The following is a 14,876-nucleotide window of genomic DNA, read 5'->3' on the forward strand; positions in this document are numbered from 1 at the left end:
AATGACTAAGTTTAGTGCATCTTAAAATGTACTAAACACAGCTGAAACGCGATACGTTGACTTTTATTCTCTGTTTTGTGATCTGGATCAAATCCAACATGTGTAAGTAAAACAATGACGGTGAAATGTTAAACTGAAACGCTTCTTTGGTGCGCTGACTGTTGGATTGAAGCCGTGCGGTTAATATTACACAGTTATTCATAGTTATTGAAGAATCAATTGTAAGATCAAGCTCAGTAAACAAGTGACAAGAGTCACAAAGTGTCCCGTCAGTGCTGTTGAACCAGCCTCACTGTTTTCACCTGTTTCTTATTGCATGGCCACATTATGAGCTCACCTAATATTATATATATAATATACTCCGGTGTATGTTGTTGGCACTTTCCAATGATTGTGCTTTGTTGCACTGGACATTGTTCATCTTAGAAAAACAGATCAAAGTTCCTGGTTACTGCTTTCAACACTTTTTTTCTGATTCAGATTCAACTTCATTGTCATTCTTGTCATTTGGTTTTCACAGTATTGTCAAGTACTGTGACAACGAAATGTAGTTTGCATCTGTCCAGAGTGCAAAAGAGAAGCAGTAAAGGTGCAGTGCAATGTGGTGGAAAATACAATGAAGACAGAATAAACACATATATACATATCTGTGTCTGGTATCACACTTTTTTTTTTCTTCTCATCATTTTTCCATTGCTTTCACACTCTCATAACTGTTAAATAATTCAACTTTAAGAGTGGATGTGGTTTCACTTGCTACTTGTGGCTGATTGGGGAGATTCTCCCTCATGCACTAATACTACTACTAGTACTGATAGTGTATTGCTGTAGTAAGTATAACACTAATAATACTTTTGATATAGAGCTTTTTTAAATACTAAATACTCAAAGACGCTGAAAGCAAGATACTTCTAAGTGATGGTCATTGGTTCTAAAATTAGACACCATATGTTCCAGCTTGGGCTGCAAGGTGGTGTAGTGGATCGCGCCGTCACCTCACAGAAAGAAGGGCCTGGGTTCAGTTCCCCGTCTGGGTGGTCCTTCTGTGTGGAGTTTGCATCTTCTCCCCGTGTCAGCATGGGCTTCCACAGTCATGCAGCTAAGGTTAATTGGACAATGTTGCACTTGTTTTCAACGTGTGTGTGTGTGTGTGTGTGGGCGTCATCATGGCAGAATGTGGTCCGGGAAACACACGCTGTAGCAGGAACTTTTCAGTAGTTTGTCAGGTGTTTATTTAACACTTTCGGTCTCTTGACAGATTGTTGGCATCATGACAGCTGTGCGGTAAACTGTCATGGAATTTAACAGGTGTGTTGTAGTTTAAATAGGGGCTAACATCTTGGTCATGATCCAACTGGCTGCAATCTTGCAACAATTCCCGACAACATGTAGATTTTCATCAGGATGAATATTGTCCTGTTATCCTTAAGATCTTTTTTTTTCAAATGTAAAAAGGAACAACAACCCGGCAAACATTTTTATCAAATAGTCAAAAAGACATCAAGTCGCCTTTCAACTCTTTGGGGATATGAAAACGTAATCTTAGGGGAAAATGCTTTTGTCAATACAAACAATGTTTCAAAAACCACAATACAAATTTGTAACGGTGGAGTCAATGTCATGGAAATGAATAAACCTCATCAATCTCCTTCAGAGGAAACAAATGCGATGTGAAACTCTTAAATGCCTTCAAGCATTTATTAAACAGAAACTTGGTGTGTGGTGTTTGCCTCATGTCTAATGTGTGTATCACATGCACAAGTTTGTAATCCAAATCAGAGATTGCTCACCCTTTGTGCTGAGGCATGTGTGTGTGTGTCAAATGGTCCTTCTTCTCTAGGGTCCGTCGAACTTGCTCTGACTTTGACACGTACTCAAACACTGGTTTCTAAACTTCTCTCTGTCTGCTTGCCTTACAGAGTTTTCAGAAACGATCCCGTGTCATCAGGAAATGATACACACGATCGTACCTAAAAAAAACTACAAGCATATCAGGACACATATGTCCAGCACAACCTGTGTGAGGTCAAAGTTCAACTTCTATCTGATTATTTGTTCACGGAATTTCCGTGCCAGTGCTGTGTATCAGGAAATGACACGCAAGACCGAACCTTCAAAACTACAAGCACGCCAGGACGTGCCTGTCCGGCACCCTAAAGTGCGACATTACATGTTGCGGCCTTTCCAAGTGTCTGTTACATCACAAAGTGTGTTCTCACAAGGTGGAATCATTTTTCCCAACTCAGGATTGGAGCGGCAATCTCAAAAAACTCTGTCCGAGGACGTCCAACCTCATCGCCAATTGTAATGGAAATTAATTAACCTCATCAATCTCCTTTGGAAAAAACAAATGTGATGTGAACCACTTAAACGTCTTTAAGCATTTATTAAACAGAAACTTGGAATAATTCAATTTAATGGGCGGAGCTCTTCACTCTGAATTCAATTGAATTATTCCAAGCTTTATATCAAATGTATTATTAGTGGTATACTTACTACACTAATACACTATCAGTACTGGTAGTATTATTAGTGCATGAAGGAGAATCTCACCAATTAGTCACGAGTATCAAGTGAAACCACATTCACTCTTGAAGTTGGAGGATGTTGTTTGGCTGCGGCCCTGAGGGCAAAGAGTGACAGGCACAAAAGAAAACAAACTAAAGGAATCCTAAACAATACAGAGAGCAACCTGTTACTGCTGCACTCGAGTGGCACAGTTCAAGTCAAAGATCAACTGAACTCTGTTCTGAAGTCTACGTTTAAGAATAAAGCCCTTACGATCAATTTCCATCACAGTTTACACATTAATTTGGTCTTAAATGTGCTATTATTGGACCACAAAGCGCCATCATGTATTGATATTGTAATATATTTGTGATATAGTTTGTGTTTTCGTGCATAATATGGCAGGTGTTTTTTTGTTTCATGCTTGAACAGACTAAAAGTGCTCCAACATCAGAAGAGGATTTTTTTATTATGGCAGAAAACAACTATTGTATGTGTAAATATATAGTCGAGCAATGTCTACCTGACCAGAGAATGAAATCACGCTCCTTTTTTGCGTGGTAATCCAGCTTCTTTGCGATTTGTTGTGCTGGGCCAGCTCAGTCGTGCATGTCCTTTGTTGCATGTAAGTACATGTGAGCGTGCCCCACTGACTTAGTCACCCGCTGAAGGTATGACACGCCCTTCTTTATCTCTAATTGCCTAGTACTCATTGCATTTGCTGGTTGGATTGCTTAGATTTAGACATGAGGAGGGCGATTGGTCGGGTGAGTCGAAGGATATCAAGGTGAACCAATCAGCAAAGTAGGGTGGGTCACATCCTGAGGGCCAAGTCTTTGATATATCAGATCGCTAAAGGCACCTGCAAGGTGCTCCTATGGCGGCTGATAATGACGCCGACAATATCAAACTGTACTTCCATTTCATGGCAGCATAGCGCCCACCCTCTGGCCCCCCAGGTAAAGACCTATCTGTCAGCACTGTTTCCCTGTTGGCGCTATTAGCATCGTTAGCACCCAACCGCTGACTCGTCGCCATTTTGAGAGCTGTTTGGAGCCACTATGCTTCAAATTTACTATAACTTATAATGGAGTATTTACACGTCAGGCTAAGTAAACATAGGCTATCCATAGCCTCCGTAAATAACCTGAATACTATGAGTAAAAAGCTATACATATAGGCAGTGATGGGAAATATTTCTATTACTTGTATTTGAAATATGTATTTCAAGTACTTTGAGTAATTTGTAATTTGTATTTGATAGGACGAATAAAAAATCTAATGTAATTTGTAACAAAATACTTTAGAGTCGAGTAATTTTGTATTTAAAATACTCAAACTACTTTCTTCACGAATCAAAAAACAGTTCACTTATCAAGCTCGCTCCCCTCTTCAGAGACTGTTCTTGTTTGCAGGAATAATAGAGGAGGCTACCATGCCACTGGCCAAAGTACGAGAGAAAGAAGTAGACTACCATGCCACTGGCCAAAGTACGAGAGAAAGAAGTAGACTACCATGCCACTGGCCAAAGTACGAGAGAAAGAAGTAGACTACCATGCCACTGGCCAAAGTAAGAGAGAAAGAAGTAGACTACCATGCCACTGGCCAAAGTACGAGAGAAAGAAGTAGACTACCATGCCACTGGCCAAAGTAAGAGAGAAAGAAGTAGACTACCATGCCACTGGCCAAAGTACGAGAGAAAGAAGTAGACTACCATGCCACTGGCCAAAGTAAGAGAGAAAGAAGTAGACTACCATGCCACTGGCCAAAGTAAGAGAGAAAGAAGTAGACTACCATGCCACTGGCCAAAGTAAGAGAGAAAGAAGTAGACTACCATGCCACTAGCCAAAGTACGAGAGAAAGAAGTAGACTACCATGCCACTGGCCAAAGTACGAGAGAAAGAAGTAGACTACCATGCCACTGGCCAAAGTAAGAGAGAAAGAAGTAGACTACCATGCCACTGGCCAAAGTAAGAGAGAAGGAAGTAGACCACCATGCCACTGGCCAAAGTACGAGAGAAAGAAGTAGACTACCATGCCACTGGCCAAAGTAAGAGAGAAAGAAGTAGACTACTATGCCACTGGCCAAAGTAAGAGAGAAAGAAGTAGACTACCATGCCACTGGCCAAAGTACGAGAGAAAGAAGTAGACTACCATGCCACTGGCCAAAGTAAGAGAGAAAGAAGTAGACTACCATGCCACTGCCCAAAGTAAGAGAGAAAGAAGTAGACTACCATGCCACTGGCCAAAGTACGAGAGAAAGAAGTAGACTACCATGCCACTGGCCAAAGTACGAGAGAAAGAAGTAGACTACCATGCCACTGGCCAAAGTAAGAGAGAAAGAAGTAGACTACCATGCCACTGGCCAAAGTAAGAGAGAAAGAAGTAGACTACCATGCCACTAGCCAAAGTACGAGAGAAAGAAGTAGACTACCATGCCACTGGCCAAAGTACGAGAGAAAGAAGTAGACTACCATGCCACTGGCCAAAGTAAGAGAGAAAGAAGTAGACTACCATGCCACTGGCCAAAGTAAGAGAGAAAGAAGTAGACTACCATGCCACTAGCCAAAGTACGAGAGAAAGAAGTAGACTACCATGCCACTGGCCAAAGTACGAGAGAAAGAAGTAGACTACCATGCCACTGGCCAAAGTACGAGAGAAAGAAGTAGACTACCATGCCACTGGCCAAAGTAAGAGAGAAAGAAGTAGACTACCATGCCACTGGCCAAAGTACGAGAGAAAGAAGTAGACTACCATGCCACTGGCCAAAGTAAGAGAGAAAGAAGTAGACTACCATGCCACTGGCCAAAGTACGAGAGAAAGAAGTAGACTACCATGCCACTGGCCAAAGTACGAGAGAAAGAAGTAGACTACCATGCCACTGGCCAAAGTACGAGAGAAAGAAGTAGACTACCATGCCACTGGCCAAAGTAAGAGAGAAAGAAGTAGACTACCATGCCACTGGCCAAAGTACGAGAGAAAGAAGTAGACTACCATGCCACTGGCCAAAGTAAGAGAGAAAGAAGTAGACTACCATGCCACTGGCCAATTGACAGAAGTAAGTAGGCTACTCACTTGTTAAGTTACATGTTCACTTTAGTATTGATTTACTATTTACTTTTTCTTTTTAATATTTTTTCTGTACAGAACTTGATGTACAGTAATTTATTGAGGCTCTTAACCTGTGTACAACTCCTTGTTGATACAAAGCAAAGTGTATGGTCCGTTTAAACCCCAGCCATTTTTCTCAAATTCAAAATGGTTTTGCATACCCAAACTAAATACAGAATATCTCCTCAACCACAAGGGCTGTTTGAATAATTTCAAAAGGTATAACGTACAAAACACACTTGTGAGACTAGTAATGGGTTCATATAGCAGTATATGTGTTACTGCTTCATTGGTTGATGATAGAATACAGGAAAAAAAGAAAAGTGCACATTTCGTGTACCGGAGGTTTAGGTCTCTAAAAGCAAAAAAGCCCTGACTTTCTTCCTGGACCTTGGACGCCTCTGGTTCTACAACAAAGGGGGTCTGCTCAAGCACATACACAAATACATACCAAGCAAGGCTGTGTTTAATATTGTTTTATCCTATAGTGAGTCATAGTTCAGTTCTTGGCGGAAATGTGGTTGATATCTTACTGAGGCTTTGTCTGACAGTGACAATTAGCGGATTCCTTCGGTCGTAAACTTTACAGAAAGGTGCGCCAGTCATGTGTGTTATCAAGCTAGGGTTATGAAAATAGATTTTTCCATATTTTGGGGAGCTCTATCGAGTCACTGTCAAGTCCTCTCGAGTCATATAATGGTTTATGTTAATATTTATGGTTGAATTGTGTTATATACATGTAAAATTGACTTCTATGCTCTTGTAAGGCTTTGCAGTATTTTAGCTATGTGACATCAGTGGCTTTGGTGTCGATTCATGGGAGTACAAGGACTTTAAGAGTGAGGAAGACCTCCAGATGAAGAATGCTGCACTGGGGTTTAGTCTTAAGTCCCAATTATAAAAATATATACATAATCAATCAAGTTATTGTCTTTTACTAGCTTTGCTTAGTTACACTTACATTCTGTGACTGTTCATTTTGTGGGGTTCACCAGAGCTTTGTGTACATTATATAGCACGAACCTGAATGCTCTGCTATACCAAATTGTGAGAAAACGAAAAAAAAAATAATTAAAAAACTATTTCCTGTATTTTAAATACAAAATACCTGTATTGTATTTTATTACATTTTCTGGCACCAGTATTATTTTTTAGATGTTATTTTAATACATTTATTTAAGGAGTATTTTGCCCATCTCTGCAGATTAGGTATACATAGACATGGCAGAGGATTCTGCCCGAAGCAATTTTCAAGCAGTCCTGGATATTTGCTGGATTCACCTCATCCCTCTTAAACAAACCAGGACTCTCATGCTTGTGAGTTCAGTGGTTTTTTTTCCCCTTTGTTTTTAATCACAGGACTCGTTGTGCAGACCATGGCACCTGTCTGGCACCTCTGGTCGTCCCTAGCCTCGCACAGGTAACCACTTTGAGGGATTTGGTGTGCGACACCGCCACCTCGTGTCCGGCCGAGCAGCTGCACTCCCCCGCTGCGCGCGGAGGTCTTGCAGGCTGCTGCCGCTTCCCCTCAAGCCTGAACAGAGCTTCGTTTCCTCTCTCCCGCAGACACCCGGGCTGACAGCCGTCCTGCCCGCTCACCAGGAGCACGTGTGAGGAGAGCTAAAAACTGCTTTTTCCTGTGTGTTTCCCCTTAAAAATCCGCCTGGAGTGGATGGAAAAAGAGCCGCGGTGAAGAGAGAGAGAGAGAGAGCCTCAATTCTTCAGCTGCTGGATATCAGGTAAGATCATTCCCCCTTAATTTGCCACCAGAAACGTGTCATGTTGCCACTTAGTGTTGCCGTGTTGTAAAGCGCTGCAGGGGCTGTAGATGGAGGATAATGTTCAACGCGGGTTGTTCAGGGAGGCTGCACCTGCTCCTCACGAGGGAGGCTGCGTGTTGGGTGTAAAGATACGAACCACTTGCGCGCGTCTTCGTCATATTGTTCTCAGTGAGAGATGCAGATGAAGACTCACGCTGATTCAGTACGTGTTATGATCATAAGGAAAATAGCAAGAGTTGTGCCTTTAAAAAAAAGAAATATTTTCTGTCTCCAAAACCCCATTTTACTGTAACTGTGTTCAATTTGGTGCTGTCCACTGAGATGCATATTAAACTAACGTTAAAAGAGCTGGGGGAGAAGTAGAGCTGGTTTAGTTCAGGCTTCATCCCTGCTGTGTCTTTTTCTCTACCTCCCTTCATATTGACTAACTTTACATGAAGCTGCACGAGCCATGCACTCATGGACTTGCAGCCCTGTCCACCGCGCTGCCCTCTGGGAGACGCCTCAAGGCTAAATGAATCCTTAGTGTCATTGAAATATTACCTTGACCATTGTCTGAGGTCTGTTTTTATGAGACACAGATGTGGATTAGGGCTCGTCCTAATCTATTTAGTATCACTCACAGCCCGGCTCTCACGGATGCCAGGAACATTTTTAATAATAGATGGCATCAAATTTTGCCCGCATGAGGCTGCAAAGAGTCATCCAATGCAGCCAAATGACATGAAGCTAAAAGAAATCCATAGTAATCATGTAGTAAATTCTAAAACCATAAAAAAATTACAGCAAACCCTCGCCTCAATATTGAATATAGTGATGCCACAGAGAAAATAAAATCATACGGCAATGCTTAACGAAAAACTCATGGGAAATCATGGTGATTTTTTTGTCTTGCTTGGAATATATATCATATCCAAATCTTCCTGAAGTTGCATATTTTTGAAGCTTGGGTTGCGAGAAACCGCGCCTCTTTCCATGTGCTGCTCTTTGCGTTTGTTCCAGAGAATAAAACACTGCGTCTTTATCGCCCTAATTCAATTACACGCCCAAGTCAGGCGCACCAATTATTCCCTTGATTGTGTAACAAGTGCGATTGCTGCCGCATCTGGTGTCCCATCATCCCACAGGGCCGGCGCGAGGCCGGGGCCGGCTGCGAGCCCATTGATGGCGTTAACCCCCTCATTCATTCAAAAGAGAAGCTGCGCAATTGAGAGGGCTCAGGATTTCATCCCCGGGGAAGACTAATAACCTCACCCGAGAGGTTTGTCTCAGCCTCGCTCACCATTAGCCCAGGAGGCGGGCGTGGTGGCGTGCCAGTACTCTGTGGTCATGATGGGGGCTTGATGGAGTCCATCAATGAAGCCGCCGAAGCACTTTGATTAGCCCGAGAGCAGTCTGTCACTGTGGTGACTGCTGCCTGAGGACCGGCAGGCTGCTGGTCCGCTCTTCTTCTTCTTTTTGTTTTAGATTTCCTCCACATTTTCCTCCTCATTCTGCTTTTATATATTTTCTTTCAACATTAGATTTAGAATTTCTATATATGATGCACTTAAGGACTATTTTCACGATCAACTAAACCCCCGATTATTTCAAAGACAAAGATCTACAAAATGTTAATAAATTGTGACAAGAGGCCGTTCACAAATTCTTTAGTGAAGTGTTTTTTGTTCAGTCCAACAGTTGTTAAAGATTCTCATCAATGACTCTTCTGAGGAATAAATAAATAAAAATGACTCATTTTGTAGAGGAGGCCAAAACTCTAACTGTTGACATTAACTTTCTTAACTTCTAATAAGAAGTCAAATTTGACAAAATTACAACACAAATGTAATTTGCTTGAATGTATTTGAATATCAGCTACTTAACTTTATTCTGTCCCTAATTCTCACCGCCTCAGGCCAACAAGATATTTGTTTTTTTGGGCGTTTTTCCTGATCCGATGTGAGCTTCCTGGACAGGGATGTCGGATGCGCACAGATTGTAAAGCCCATTGAGGCACATTTATAGTTTGTGTTTCTGTGCTATACAAAAGTTGAATTGAACAAAACCGTTAACTTTGATCTGTTTGCTTGTTCATTTAGCTCAGCTTGCTAGCTTTCTTCCTGTTACGCAAAAAAACCAACTATAACAAAAGCCTAGGGCAACAAGATGGACAGTGCATCCTGGGAATGCTCTAAATGTCTGTAAACACTGAACCTTTCCCCCACATTCATGCAGACCTAGTAAAACAACTTTTATATAAACTAATTCTCCTGATCTGGCTAAAACTCCGTCCATTTTTTATTTACATTTGGAAAGACATTTTCTTTTTATATTGGGTGTCTTCTATAAAAGCCACCACGTTGGTGGAGATGACATTTAGTTTTGCTCTGGTTCCTGTCTCAGCGTTCGTGGTCTTGACTTTGAACTCCAGCGGCCTGCACTGCATTGTTGTATTGACAAATGTCATCTTTGCTGTTTGTGTTTTTGATCCATGACAGATCTTTGTCTGTTTTCTGTTTTCACCAAGTAATGCCGGTTATTAAACCGAACACTCTTAGTACCGACTGAAATGTGTCCAAATACCCTAAAACATTTCCGTGAATGCCTGGTCAGTTTCTAAGAAACATTTGACTTATTTTAAACTATTGTGCACTGTTTGTGTTCAGGCATTTTCAAACGTTTTAACATTCCTGCTTCTTCTGTGAAATGAGACAAACTTCTTTATAAATGATGAGAGGAAAGGATCTGAACTATATTACATTTAATGTATTCTCTGGTGCAGAGGAAGTAATGCAGTTAACATTTGTGGCAGTAGCGTGTTTGAAACGAGTAGCTTGGCACTTAGCACTATAGCTTGGAGGTGATGAGATGTGGTGCAGGTATGTGTTGGAGGTTTTTTACAGTTGATTGACTTCGATAGACACTGACACGCATCTCCAACTTTGGTTCCTCCATTTAGCTTTCCATTATCACTGCCGTTCCCGTCGCCTGCTTCTTCCAGTCTTCTGCACCGCTTTGATCATACCTCCATTCAACCTCTTGTGCTGTCACTCATCTTTTTCTTCCTTGTCATCATTAAATCCGTCCTCTCCATTCTTGCACTCTTCCACTCCTCTTCCACATGGACTTAACACCTTTCTTTCTCCTCTCCCGTGCCCCTACAATCTCTCCTCATTTCCTTCCCTCTCTTTCATGTCGCAGCTTTCACTTTACAGCTTCTTTTCGTGCCCTTGGGTCGTGTCTGCGTTAGATCACAAGAGCAGCGTTTCAGCGAGATCAATGGCGGCTGAAGATATTTCATTCAAAGTGTCGGATTGAATTAGGGTGAGCCTCCGCAGACGAGGGCTTAACGGCCTCGATGGATAGCAGTGACATGCTCTCCCATCACCATCGATTAGCTCCATTGTCATTTTATTGGGGGTAGTCTCATCTAATTAATCGGACCCTAAACAGTACCTGGGGGGACGCCGTCTGAGGATCTCACGGATTCAAAGTTAGTTTATTTCAAAACGTCCTTCTGCCGCGTCATGCATTGTTGCAGTGAATCTGGGCTAACCCATAAAAGTCTGCGGTGTTTGGGAGTTCCTCCCGGACGCTCAAAGAGTTTACTGCAAAGCTTTCCTGACACCGGCAACCAGTCGGAACTAAAGGCCGCTAGAAAAAGGAGAATGGAGGACAAAAGTTCTGCGTAATCAAAGAGCACAGAGTGCAGGACACAAACGCTTTGCTGGGTTTTTTTTCTCGGAGAAGGGCAGAGGCTCACTTGTGTGTCAACACAAAGAGAATAAGCAATGATGATGAGACAGAGAGAGTCGGAGGGGGATTATTTGTCACCAGTGAGTGTTGGTGGCAGAGAGCTTCATGACACTGATGGCCTGTGAAGCTGCTCTTTGACGATGCCGAATGAACTTGCCATGGCATACAGCGCGCTGCGTCCCTGCAGCCCGGAGCCGGCGATAAATTCTCCAGTACAATGAGAGATTGGGAGGTTGGCGGGGAGAACAAAGATTTAGGCTCCTTGAAATATGGTCCTCTACCAGTGGAAGGACACAGGAAGGGGAACACAGGTGGTTGAGTCAATGAAACCTCAGAGCTTATATTCAGGTGGTGTCTTTATATATATTTGAAATAATGGAACTGAAGCGCAAAGCAGATCAGTTGCTCATTTCTGTTTAGTCTCCATATTACTGGCAGTATTTCTAAAAGGTGTTTTAGTTAAGAGGACCTAATTTACAAAAGATCTGGTACTTTTCTAAAGAAAAGTGCCAAATCGGCTTTTGGGGGAATAATTGCAAAACATCTGAACAAAGCACAACTTGCAGTGTCTGCGTACGGGAGGATTCAGGTACGGCAGTGTCGGTCGGTCGATCCATAACTTCGGTCCAGGCTGAAATATACAACAGTTGAGATGGATTGCCCGAACATTTTGTACAGACATTCAGGCTCCCTCATTCCTAATGACTTCTTCTCGACCCATCATCAACACTTTGGTTCATGACCAAATACCTGCAAACGTAATTATATCCCCACCAGGCGCCGCTGTTATTTGTTTAAGAGCAAATGGACTTAAATAAAGTCAACAAGATACAACAACTTAACCCTTTAGCTGGACGCACCTCGTGCACATGTCCAGCCTCACCAGCTGCTAGCATGGCAGTCTTTTTACTTGACCAACTGAATGGATGTACACTGATTGTTTTGGGTGGTCTCTTCTTTTTGAAGCAGCTAGCTAGCTAGTTAACTGCGGCACGTGACAATGAAGGGGAACCTTTCAAAGGCGGAAGTACACGCCTAATCCAAAGGGTTTCAGACTGAGATTAACGTCCAATCTGCTTGTTTGGTGATCCCAACCTTTCTGACATCCGACCCAACAACTTCCGAATCCTCCGGCTCTTTGTCGACACCTGACATACTTTGCCTGCCGAACCCTCGTCTCTTCTAACCTTCACCGGTCCAAAGAACGGACAGAGTGTGTTTTCTTTTCCAGCAGCATCCCACTCAGCTTCACACAATCCCACACACTGGCATTTTGCTGAAAATAGAGCTGTTGGGCTCCAACATGCTCTTTGCCTGTTGGCAGGGGTCTTACGGGAAAGCTGGAAAAAGTCTTTAAAATGGTTTTGGAAAAGTCATGTAAATGTGTTATACTCATGTGTTCATGACGTTCATTTACGCTGAGTTTGAAATAATTAATATGCTTTTAAAAGAAAGACGCTCAAACATAAGGAGGCACACATACCGGCATCTATCTGTGCTGTGACTCTGTTGTGCTGTTTCTGGTCACATGACATCATTGTTCTGTCCCTCGGGGAGAGGGATGCTCCTCTGTTGCTCTCCTGAAGGTGTCTTCCCTTTCCCCTGTGAAAGGGTTTTTACTCTTTAGTTGGGGAGTGTTTCCTGATCCGATGTGAAGCCCTCAGAGGCAAATTTGGTATTTGTGATTTTGGGCTAAAAGAAACTGAATTTAATTGAACAAAACCGTTAACTTTGATTTGTTTGATTGTTCACTTAGCTCAGCTTGCTAGCTTTCATCCTGTTGCGCAAAGAACACAACGACAGTATAACAAAATCCTAGCGTATTTGTGAGGGCAACGAGATGGACAATGCATCTTGGGACTGCCCGAAAATATTTGTAAATGTTAAACATTTCCCCCACATTGAATATAAATGTTTAATCTTTTAATCAAACTGTTATCTCTCATCCATTAGTGTCATTTTAAGGTATTTGCTTTGAATCCTCATTGTTAGTTTAAATACTACATTCGATCACACTGAGATTTCATAAATGTGGTTTAAAGTCATGGACATCCACTGGTCAGACTGTGTATGAACCCTGTGTTGGTATCTTAGACAATCTAAAGTGTTTAAACTGCCAAATGATGTTGAACCCACGTGCTCTGGTTGTAATACCACTGAAACCAGGAGGAGTGAGGTCAGTCCTCAGTGGCTGGACGTTTCAGCAGTGACTTTATCCTAAATGTAGATAAATATTAAAGTGCTGTTGTGTCAGTGAAAAGCTCGAAACACTTCCCTCGTTCGCTGGAAAAAGGTGGTTTTGATGGAGTCAGAAGTTAACACTGCTGCTGTTAAGGCGTGCTAAGTGTAGGCGCGCAGCTTTCCGTCTGATTGGCAGCGCTGTCTTTTACTTTGATGCCTAAAATGTCGAGTGACGTGTCAGGAACGAGCTACGGCTGAACAGTTACAAGAAAAAAGATGAAACTCATCTCGGAGCTTGAAGCTGCATAGGAAGAGATAACAGAGGCGCCATCCACTTCCTCTCAACGTGGAGCAACTTTTCAACCCTGACTCCTGCTAAAGCCTTAATATGAAATGTCGTGCACCACACAAATGGCACGAATTTGCATTTTGATGTTATTTGCTGCGAGATTGATAACCCATCGGTTTGAATGTGACAGACTGAGAGCATGGCAAGGAGAAATAGCAGCGCTTGGCTCTTATTTACATCGGGCCCATTCATCTCACCGCTCATTTTAAGCTGAGTTTGACATTGAAGTAGCTGCGTATTAAACATGGGAGAAAGGAGACTTGGGTTTGTATCATACTTTTTTTTTTTTGCCCCCTCTTAGGGGCAAATCGGACATGATGAATGGCATGGCGGTTTAATGATCTTGTAGCTCAAAGGCAAGTGCTGAAGCAGGCGCATTATGTGCTAACTGCAGGGAGATGGAGATAGACTTGAGCTGGAAGCCTGCAGCGTTCCCATGTGATGCTTCCACCTCAATTAAAGGAATGATCTGTGGAGTAAAGGAGATAAAGGAGAAGTCATACTGTTGGGATCACCCCCTCGACACCCACAGACAAAGAAAAACAAACCTTCCCTCGTGACTACATCTCCTTCTCCTTTATTACGAACATGCACCAGCAGCACAATTCAACACGTTGACTCCCTTCGGGTTTGTCGCTCTCTAACACACATCCATACGCGTATTCCAGGAAATTAAGGGAGCTGATTTACATTTTACAGGGAGGCTTTTGTTTCTGCAAGCCCTGCGTGTTCAGTGCAGTGATCTCACACCTACTCCACATCACTGGATCACAAGTGCTTCAGTCCCCATCACACCTCCATTCAGATCCTGGACTTGGTGTGTTTCGTTCACCTCGTTGCCTCCTTCCTGCTGTCTGTCTTTCTCTGCATGTGAAGGTAGGAAAGCCCGAAGACTTCAGGAAGCATTCATCTGCTCTCAGTGCGTTTGTCTGTTGCACAACGCAACATGTCATTATGAAGGTATCAAATCCTCCTCTGAGGAGTTCTCAGAGCTCCGGCTTTGGGATCGTGTTCGGTGTTGTTTGTATGTGCAAGTTGCATATACAATTAATGTTCGGGTTCACTTCTGCTCAGGCAACTTGCTGAGTAAGTGTGTGTGTGTGTGTGTGTGTGTGCGCGTGTGTGTGTGCATGCGTGTCTTGGGGAAGATTTGGCCACGGCACCGGGCCAGAGAATGTTGCTGACACAAAGAGGAGGCAACCGCTTTC

This window comes from Clinocottus analis, unplaced genomic scaffold (assembly GCF_023055335.1).
Source record: "Clinocottus analis isolate CAN_PGR_092001 unplaced genomic scaffold, fCliAna1.0.p SCAF_20, whole genome shotgun sequence".
NCBI lineage: Eukaryota > Metazoa > Chordata > Actinopteri > Perciformes > Cottidae > Clinocottus > Clinocottus analis.